Source organism: Rutilus rutilus (genome assembly GCF_951802725.1).
Source record: "Rutilus rutilus genome assembly, chromosome: 19".
Lineage (NCBI taxonomy): Eukaryota > Metazoa > Chordata > Actinopteri > Cypriniformes > Leuciscidae > Rutilus > Rutilus rutilus.
This window is the reverse complement of record NC_140232.1, coordinates 6897917-6908094: the sequence shown is the minus strand read 5'-3', so window position 1 is coordinate 6908094 and position 10178 is coordinate 6897917. Positions and strand designations below refer to the sequence as shown.

General features: G+C 38.1%; 1 long non-coding RNA gene across 1 annotated transcript; it reads left to right on the top strand.

The window, feature by feature from the left end:
* Positions 1–433: 433 nt before the first annotated feature.
* Positions 434–4607, top strand: LOC311278724. The gene is made up of 4 exons (XR_014625465.1): positions 434–625; positions 1683–1856; positions 2440–2534; positions 4501–4607. It is a non-coding gene; the product is annotated as an uncharacterized lncRNA (long non-coding RNA).
* Positions 4608–10178: the final 5571 nt, after the last annotated feature.

The following is a 10178-nucleotide window of genomic DNA, read 5'->3' as shown; positions in this document are numbered from 1 at the left end:
TGTATATTCATTTTGGAGCAGCACATTCCCAGTAAGGTGTTCTCACAAGAGAAAATACTTTATGGTTCAAATTGGGATGATCTACATTATGGAACAGCAAAAACATTGTGTGGGTGAAATGTGAACTACCTCTTGTGCCTTTGGGTAATGATCAAAATCTCCTAAGTCACAATACAGCAGTTTGTCAGCGACTAATGAATAGTGACAGCATAACAGTAATCAACATCAGCACATTGATGTTAGAATTGTATATGCTTCATAACAGTGCAGCTGTCAGACAAACGCAGTAATTATTATTAGTATACAATAATGATGATAATATGAACAACAATAATAATAAAATCAATTTAGCCTAGTGACCTGTGTAAAAAAAAATTGCAGGCAACCCAAGAAATTTGAAATGAATTCCTAACCAATCACAGTTAGGCATCAATTTGAAATTAATTCCTAACCAATCACAGTTATAGGCATCAATTTGAAATTAATTCCTAACCAATCACAGTTAGGCATCAAACCTCACGTTTCCTCTCCAGCTGTTGTACTGCGCGGGCTGGGCAGTGGGCACTGCATAGTGCACACATTTCAACATCCTGACACACCTTCTGTGGACGATGAGTGAACACAGGTAAGGAAAATATAAATAGATTGGTGTTTATTAGTTTTTTGTTGATTTTTTTCTCGTTTTTTTCTTTCTTTCTGTTGGGCAGCAATGGATTTTTGTGAACTGGCACGATTTTCCACCTAGCCTACTATTTAACTACCAGAGTACCTTTAATAATGTAGTTAAAAGTGACTTAAATATAATAACTATATAGTACAAGTAGTGAGGAATGTCGCCTCAGCGCACATTTTTTCTGACTGAACTGCACGTGCGCCGGCTGTCCGGTTAGGCCGCTGTTGTTGGGGGAGTCGGGGAAACGTGACTAGCACGTGAAATAAATGCATTCATTTATATCAATTTTACGGAGCCCTCCACATGACACGCATAATAGTGGCCATACGTGTCCTTTGCCGTGGATTCTAGATCACTTTATTGTGTAAAATGTGCTAGTCACTAGTGGGTCAATTTAAAGGGTCAAAAGATTTTCGACATGCCAATTTTAAAATACAAAAAATAATAATATCTATTACAATTGTTCTAACATTAAGACTGTTGTGTACATATAAATACTGAGTGTTTATTCATATAGATGAATTGGTCCTTAAAAATGTCATGTGGTGCGAACGTGATAATCTTATTTTATTTCCTTAACATGTTTTATAATTTATTTTTTTACAAGTTCTAGTACCACTTTACAATACGGGTGCACTAAGAGGCATTAATTCATTCTTAACTAATGCACAGATAATCATGAGTTAATGTATGACACAATTATTAGTGCATCAGCAACTAATAGTCTAAATAATTAATAGATGAATTAATATAATAGTAATTAATTAAAACTGGCATAATGTATTCATTCCATAATAATATATTTGATTAACTAATAGTGTCAATTAATGTGTTCATTACCACAGGTCAAAGCTAATGATTTGCAAAGATATCATTATGTGTCCATTAACTAATTGTTAAGTAATATGGCATAGTAAAATCCATAGTGTGGATGTCAAAACCAAAATGACATATTACAATTAGTTAATCATTTGTCTTAAGCTGTAAATTTACTCTCTGATTCTTGTAGCCCCCCGGCAAATTCAGGAGCTCATCTCAGAAAAGCAGACCAGACCACCTTCTCAGGGAGGACCATCTCTCCAAACAAAACAAAGTCGAAGATCAGGTTCACCTGTTGATCAGCAATCTACGCAAAGTCAACCAACACATGGGAAACATTCCCCGTACCCAATCCCAGAAGCAAGTAAGTATATAGTAGTAGTTGTGTGTGTGTGTGTGTGTGTGTGTGTGTGTGTGTGTGTAGAAATGTCAAATCATTTGAATGGGTTAGTGTTAAAAACTTAGACCCACTTAAGGGCCCATGTCATCCTCAGTTATAAAATAAGGGAAAAATATGATTTGTGCATTTTACTTTTGCTTTCAAATTGGCAGCAATTGCTTGAATGGTGGGTTCATTATTGATCTTAATGTAAAACAAAACAATACAGTACAATGAAAAACTTGCTTAAATAGGCACTTTTACATTTCGTTTTCAAACCTAGATCTACCGCCATCATCTCGTCAGTCAGCTCCTCACTAACGCTGCATTGAGCAGACAATTTCAGGTTTTAAGTGTAGCGTCTGTTCTCTAACTTTTTCAACCTTTTAGGACCCACTCTAAAACGTTGTGTTTTTGCTCACCCCCGAAAGTGTCAATTTTAACATGTTATAAAACCAGTGTGACATCAAGATATGACAAACCTACTAAACTATAACAACCGCTTCATAATGTGTTGTATATAATTAATTATTTGGACATTTAAATCCTCTTTCTTTTGTATCCACAGGATGATGACAAATGAGGTAATGGCCAGTTTCAATATGAAGTGTGGGAAGGGGAAGCTTGCCTTCACCAAGCTCCATCTTTACAATGTTATCACAGGTAAAAAAAAACAAAAACAGTAACCTCATAGTACCTTTATGTTTGATATGTTTAATTTTTCAGAACTCTAATGTAGGGGTGGGCAATCTGACAATTTTATATCGTGATCGATCTTGAAGTCGTCCACGTTCTACTTTTCAAGCGAGTCTTAGAGATCGCAAACTTGTCCTCATAACAGCAGGACTTTTATTTTGACGATAATGTGTCCCCAGTGAAGCTGACATTTATTTTTACGGGCAACCCTGAGCACACAGCGCTCCTATTCTTCGTCTTCATTAGTTTATGGTCTCTGTTTAACAGTTTTGTCTAATACTTGGACCCCAGGAAGACTAGCTGTCGTCTCGGCGTCAGCTAATGGGGATCCTTTTAAATAAACAAATAAGCGTTACTGGATAGAACCTGTTGTTGGATAGAACAAAAAGTAAACTGTATACGAAAAAGTATTATAGTGTATGCTTTTATATTATTTGTAACAGAAATGCAAACACTATTAATACTTTCTCATTTACCATGAGCATTCAGCAAATATACGCATTTATATCATTTAAACAAATCTTTGAATATTTAAAAAACATTTAATTTCACAATCCTTGCAGACTTAGTCGAATCCAGCTGTCAAATATTCTGAAGTGTGCATAGACGGTCAGTCCGTGTGAATTAGTTCAGCTTCACTGGGGACTCATGATCGACAAACTTTAAACCCTTGATTTCAAACTATGCTGGGGCTATATTCAGTTTCCCTCTGTCATATTCATGTCATTTACACTGTGTGCTAAATATAAAATGAGTGTCACCATGTCTTTATTTGAAAAAATATGATTCCTAGTGCGCACAAACTTACTTGAGTGCCCAGTTAAAGGACAAGTTCGGTATTTTACACTTAAAGCCCTGTTTTCAGATCGTTTCTGATGAAATAGAACGGTTAGGATTGAAATTTGGACACATACTGCTGGCCCGAGAATTTTCGGTGTCTGTGGTAGCACACCCCCACCTCCACAATGGCTGCATAGGTGCACTGGAACAATCCTTGGGGGGGGGGGGGGGGGGGGCTACCACAGAAACCGAAAATTCTTGGGCCAGCAGCATGTGTCCAAATTTCAATCTTAGTCGTTCTATTTCATCAGAAACGATCTGAAAACAGAACTTGTCCTTTAATTACACTCTTTATTCACATTTTTTTAAAGCAATTTCTTTTATATGTGAAAAATTCGGTAATAGCCTATAATTACAGAATCAAGAATTATGATCATTGATTATGATTATTATGATCATGGATCGTGATTGTTTCTTATAAGATCGTGATATGAAATTTTTGTAAGATCCCCCACCCCTACTCTAACTGCTGTTTTTACTTTCCTTCTGATGTTCATTCAGCTTAAGACACTCTGCAAAAACACTTAGGCTTTGCACCTGTGCATTCACATCTTTCTGTGAACAGCATCAAAAGTTAAAATTTCTCTCTTTTGATGAGTTACAGCATGAATGCAAGAATGTTACATGTGTATGGCCCTTAAAGCTAGGGTATATATATATAGGATGTCCTACCGTTTGTCAATATATACATTTGCATACCTCTACGTAACTTGTTTGCAAAAACAAACATGTCATCAGCGTGTTCATTGTGCAGAGAAAGTGAGAATAGATGCCAAATTCATTTTCATTATTCACATTCATTATTATTGTTATGTCTCACCAGTGAATAAGACATGAGGTAATCTAAAAGGGTTTATTCCTCCACCAACTCTGTCTCTCCTCCTGGCTCTTTGCAGAGGAGGCATGGCTTTGGAGACACTCTGAAGGGAGGGTGGGATCGTATGCTTTCAAAGCTAGCTTGCTATTGCTAGCCTCTGTGAAATTTCCCACCCTAGCTTTAAGACTGTTTGCAATATTTATTGTTTTAATGCTTACTGTAGTGCATCATATCCTATATTCCCCATACATTTTATTTTTCTAATATTTCTTACAGAGAGTGTCCAGAGGACTTCAAAGGAGATGGAGGCAAACATTGGAGCGGTTGTCGCCTTATGTTTAAAATATGCCCCAGACAGGGTGGGCGGAGGAGGCAGGAAAAATAATTGGACGATTTTAGAATAAGGATAATGTTAAATATAAATGGTTATTGTTGAAATCCTGTTAAAATAATGTAAATAAAATAAAATAAAAGGTTATTTTATAATCCATTTAATTTCTTTGTCATTTATCTAATAAACAACATTTGTGGATTCCAGTTTCACTACGATTTTTAAGTTACTTTTCTGTTTGCTCTTGTCTTAAGATAAATACTTTTGGGTTGTCTTGACCTTAAAAATCTTGACCTCTGTTCGATCTTGTTGTTACATCGAAGTTTCTTTGTATGTTGATTTTTATTTTACAACGAAAACCTGGCTTTGCTAAAAGTTCGATGTCATGCCAACAAAATAACCATATATTTCTTTAAGTTGGAATTTGACAGCTGATGTTGTGTTTTGAATGATATCTGGCCCAACATGTGAGTTTGGATGTCTAGCTTAACATTGGGTTCTGACGTCAAACTGATTTCCATTTTCAACCAAAATGCAACATCCAACATGGGAGGTTTACCCAACATTGAGTTGACGTTATAATCCAACGTCAGACTGACGTTTACTTTCAATGTTGGACAGACATTGCATTTTGGTTGAAAATGATAATCGGCTTGACATCATAACCCAACGTTAGATTGACGTCTACATCAAACGTTGGATAGACGTTGCATTTTGGTTGAAAATGATAATCGGCTTGACATCATAACCCAACGTTAGATTGACGTCTAAATCAAACGTTGGACAGACGTTGCATTTTGGTTGAAAATGAAAATCGGGTTGACGTCATAACCAAAAGTCAGAATGACGTCAATATCCAACGTAGGAAAGACGTTGCATTTTAGTCGGATATGAAAATTGGGTTGACGTCATAACCAAAAGTCAGAATGACGTCAATATCCAACGTAGGAAAGACGTTGCATTTTAGTTGGATATGAAAATCGGGTTGACGTCATAACCAAACGTCAGAATGACGTCAATATCCAATATAGGATAGACGTTGCATTTTAGTTGGATATGAAAATCGGGTTGACGTCGTAACCAAACGTCAGAATGACGTCAATATCCAACGTAGGAAAGACGTTGCATTTTAGTTGGATATGAAAATCGGGTTGACGTCATAACCAAACGTCAGAATGACGTCAATATCCAACGTAGGAAAGACGTTGCATTTTAGTTGGATATGAAAATCGGGTTGACGTCATAACCAAACGTCAGAATGACGTCAATATCCAATATAGGATAGACGTTGCATTTTAGTTGGATATGAAAATCGGGTTGACGTCGTAACCAAACGTCAGAATGACGTCAATATCCAACGTAGGAAAGACGTTGCATTTTAGTTGGATATGAAAATCGGGTTGACGTCGTAACCAAACGTCAGAATGACGTCAACTTCCAACGTTGGACAGATGTTGGATATTGACTTTAGACTGACGTTGGGTCTTGACGTCAACCCGATTTTCATATCCAACTAAAATCAAACGTCTGTCCAACGTTGGAGTCCAACGTCAAAATGATGTTGAACTGACGTCCGGTGCCAGCTGGGATGGGAACTGTCGTATTAAACTCCACCGTGGATGTAAATCAGTCAGATGGGAATTGAAAAATCATATTGATGGATGAGGCTAAGTTCGTTTTTTATAATGACATGCTTTTTGTGGCGAGGAGGGCGTGGTTCAGCGCGGTCTGTAACGGGAGAGAGAAGAGACGAGCAAGTAGGTCAAGTGCAAATGACGAACACCTGTGTCTTATTGCTGTGATCCGCGTGGAGAGACCGCTTAAGCCGCGCACTGGAACGAGAGAGAGAGAGAGACTGAAGAGAAAATTGGACGCAGAGAAAGAAAACCGGTGGATCCGAGCTCTCATTTTTTTACTGTTTTGTGCCGTCACGGTTGCCACGGTGAATGCGCGTTGTGCGCAACTTTTGTTTGTTTTGCTTTATTTTAATAAAGTACGAGTCCCAGTCACGCCGACCCGTCTTCTTCCTTCCTGACTCTTGAACCTCATCACACTTTTATTTCATTAAAATGAATTAACCGCAAGAAAAGTAAGGTTTAATACTAAATTGGTTATCATAGATGTTACTGTATGTCGAATTCATTGTTGTGATAACGCGGCGCAGTTTTACGTGTTCTAAACTATTGTTGTAAAAGTACATTCGAACATACCCACATCATTTGCCAAAATACTGATTAATCTTTATGTATAACACATGCTATATTTATTTACATGGCCATAAACACAGACGTGATAAATAATGTCAATAAACTAAACACAAATCTAAAGCAATAATACTTCCCTTACATAAACATAACTATTACCGAATGCTACATTTGGAAAATATAAAATTAAGCATGCTTTGTCGACAGAACCAGCTGCAATCGGTAAAGAATAATTGTGTTCCATAACGACTGCACGAAACAAGCTAACGTTTGTTGCTTGATAGACGCTACAACTACAACTTTCGCATTTGTCCAGGACTCCACGCAGAGCGGAAACCGAGGGTAACGCGGATATGACGCAATTGACTGGCGACTCCCAGCTCCCCCCTGCTCTAACGCCCCGTTTCCTTGGTTAAAATCGCAATTTTCTCACGATTTAAAAATAGTTGGAAACATTTGGGATATTGTAAGTAATCAACTTAACAAAATATATAACACTGGCCTTGAGATTATGGGATATTTTAATGCAAAATTCTTGCATATTGTACCTTTAATGTATTTTATTGCAGCCAGTAACAGTAAATCAAACACAAATAAGAAATAATAAGGTAGATGCATCATTGTTTGAAAAGTCGTGTAAGTATGTCAGGTGGTTTAACACACACGACTACTGTATAGGATGCACCTTTTAGTAATTTTGTAATTTTGTTGTACATTTTTTGCCATTTTTTATTATTTAAGTGTTCGTTAGTTTAGTACATCAAGTTAAACTAAATAAAAATGAGAAATGTTGCTTTGGTATCTAGCTGAAAGAATATTTTTTTTAATGTTAAATAATTGTTACAATTTTTATTTCAGTTAAAGTTTATTTTATTTCAAGTAACATAAGTGGTTCTTTCTTTCTTTCTTTCTTCTTTTTTTTTTTTTTTAATAACCTTGATTTGGGCCCAATAAGAAACAAGCTAGAACACCCTAATAATGCCCTAGCAACCAGTAAAATACCCACATAGCAACACACTAAAACAGCTTAGCAACCATTTGCAACGCTTTACCACAATGAAGCCATGTAAGAAGAGAGAGGAAGACCTCATCTGTAGGTAATTATCAGTACAACAGAATCTCAGACAAGGTGTTCTACTATCGGCTTTTAGGATGGCAGGGTCAGTCGATGTCGGAGCAGCAAAGCATGCGAAATTGCTACATCTGTTTGGTTATGTAACCTAATTTAGATGACTATGCACAAAGTGCTGCCCGCTTATTTAGCTAGCCTGTCAAGCCACATAAAGTCATTGTGTGTGTATTGTGTGTGGCCCTTAAGACATCTGCATCACTGAAGGCTGCAAAAGGCATCCTACTCACACAACCCCCTCAAACGCTTGCTTTCTGTCTCTCTGTTGTTCTCTTGCTCTGTTTTGTGCCTGCGTCTATTCTTTTGCACTATGTTAGCAGATCTGTGTAATGCATTAACCTCTCAGCGCTAAATTATCTTGTATTTCAGTTCAAACAATAAAGCTTTCTGCTTAAACGGCAGTTCTGTTATACCTGTTATACCATTATAGATGTCTTTAATGACACTTTTGATTAATTAAATGCATCCCTGCTGAAATAAAGGTATCCATTTTGTAAAAAAACAAAGCGTAATCACCTCAAACCTGCATACCTGTTTTCTATTGAAATATAATGTAATTTATTCCTGTGCTCAAAGCTGGGTTTTCAGCATCATTACTCCAGTCTTTAGTGTCACATGATCCTTCAGAAATCATTCTAATATGATTATTTGCTGCTTAAGAAACATTTATGATTATTATCAATGTTGAAAACAGTTGTGCTGCTGCATATTTTTGTGGAAACAATTTTTTGGGGGGATTCTATGGTAAAGAAAGCTCAAAAGAACGTCTCAGGTTATGACTGTAACCCTAGTTCCCTGAGAAGGGAACGAGACGCTGCGTCGATGACGCTTTGGGAACGCCCCTGCGTCTGAAGCGGGTGACGTCACGACCAGGAAAGGATAAAAGCACATCCGGTCTGACCGGCGTTAGCTTCGATTTAGCCGAAGCAAGTCGATCACAGGACTGCAGGAAGTATGGCAGGGCGACGCAGCGTCTCGTTCCCTTCTCAGGGAACTAGGGTTACCCAACTTTTGCATGTGTGTGAGGACGACATCTTGATGCTGAACCGCCAACTGCTCTGACTCCGCTAGAATCAGCCAGTCGTCGATATAGTTCAGAATGCGTATGCCATGCAGCCTGAGCGGGGCCAGAGCTGCCTCTACACACTTCATGAACGTGTGGGGTGATAGAGCTAGACTGAATGGAAGAACCCGATATTGGTATTCTTTGGGGGAGATATTTTTTAAATGCCTCAGATTGTCTTTTGGCCTCCTGAATCCTCTCGACGACCGTATTCACAGAGTCGCCGAAGAGACCAGGAGGCGTTAACGGGGCATAATAAAAAGGCTCTGTCTTTGTCCTTTATTTTGGCCATGTTTAGCCAAAGGTGCCTCTCAGTAGCCACCAGGCCTGTCATAGACCGCACTATTGCTCTGGCGGTCTCCTTGGTGGCCCTGAGAGACAGATTTGTGGCCCGACGCAGTTCCCGCACTTCATCGGGTCCTATCCCCTCGCTCTTATCCAAATCCTAACCCTAACCCCCTCGAAGGCTGACATGGCATGCTCCGCTCCCAAACACATTACACATAGATCGTGTGTATCCCCACCTGTTAAATAGCGCTGGCAGGGAGAAGCACACAACTTGTATAATTCTTTTGCCATGATATAGATAGAAATGCTTGTGATAAGACAAAAATAAATAGACAGACAGTTTTGACATAGAGCTCTTGCTGAGGCACAGAAGCTGACGCTGGTCAGACCGGATGTGCTTTTATCCTTTTTCTGGTCGTGACATCACCCGCCCGTGATGCTCACTCTCGCCATTGGACAGGTTGACATACGTGCTTCAGTCGCAATCACGCAGGGGCGTTCCCAAAGCGTCATCGACGCAGCGCGAGTTCCTTGGAAAGGATTTATTTGAAATATAAATATTTTGCAACATTATAAATGTCTTTAATGACACTTTTGATTAATTAAATGCATCCCTGCTGAAATAAAAGCATCCATTTTGTGAAAAAAAAAAAAAAAACGTAATCACCTCAAACCTGACCGATAGCGAACATATGTATTCTACAGGATTCTTAACTCAATCCCTTCCAGAACAAAATCCTATTAAACACAATACATCACTTGATATTGTGGAAATAACATTTTCATTACTTTTAATGTACGTTTACATGACAATGATGCACAAAAATGGAAACGTTTTCCTTCGCGTTTTTCACATATATGACAATGTAGTCAAAAAGATCCCTGTTCACATACACGGATCCATGAAAACAATTAAAAAAGCCAATTATATAAGAAAAA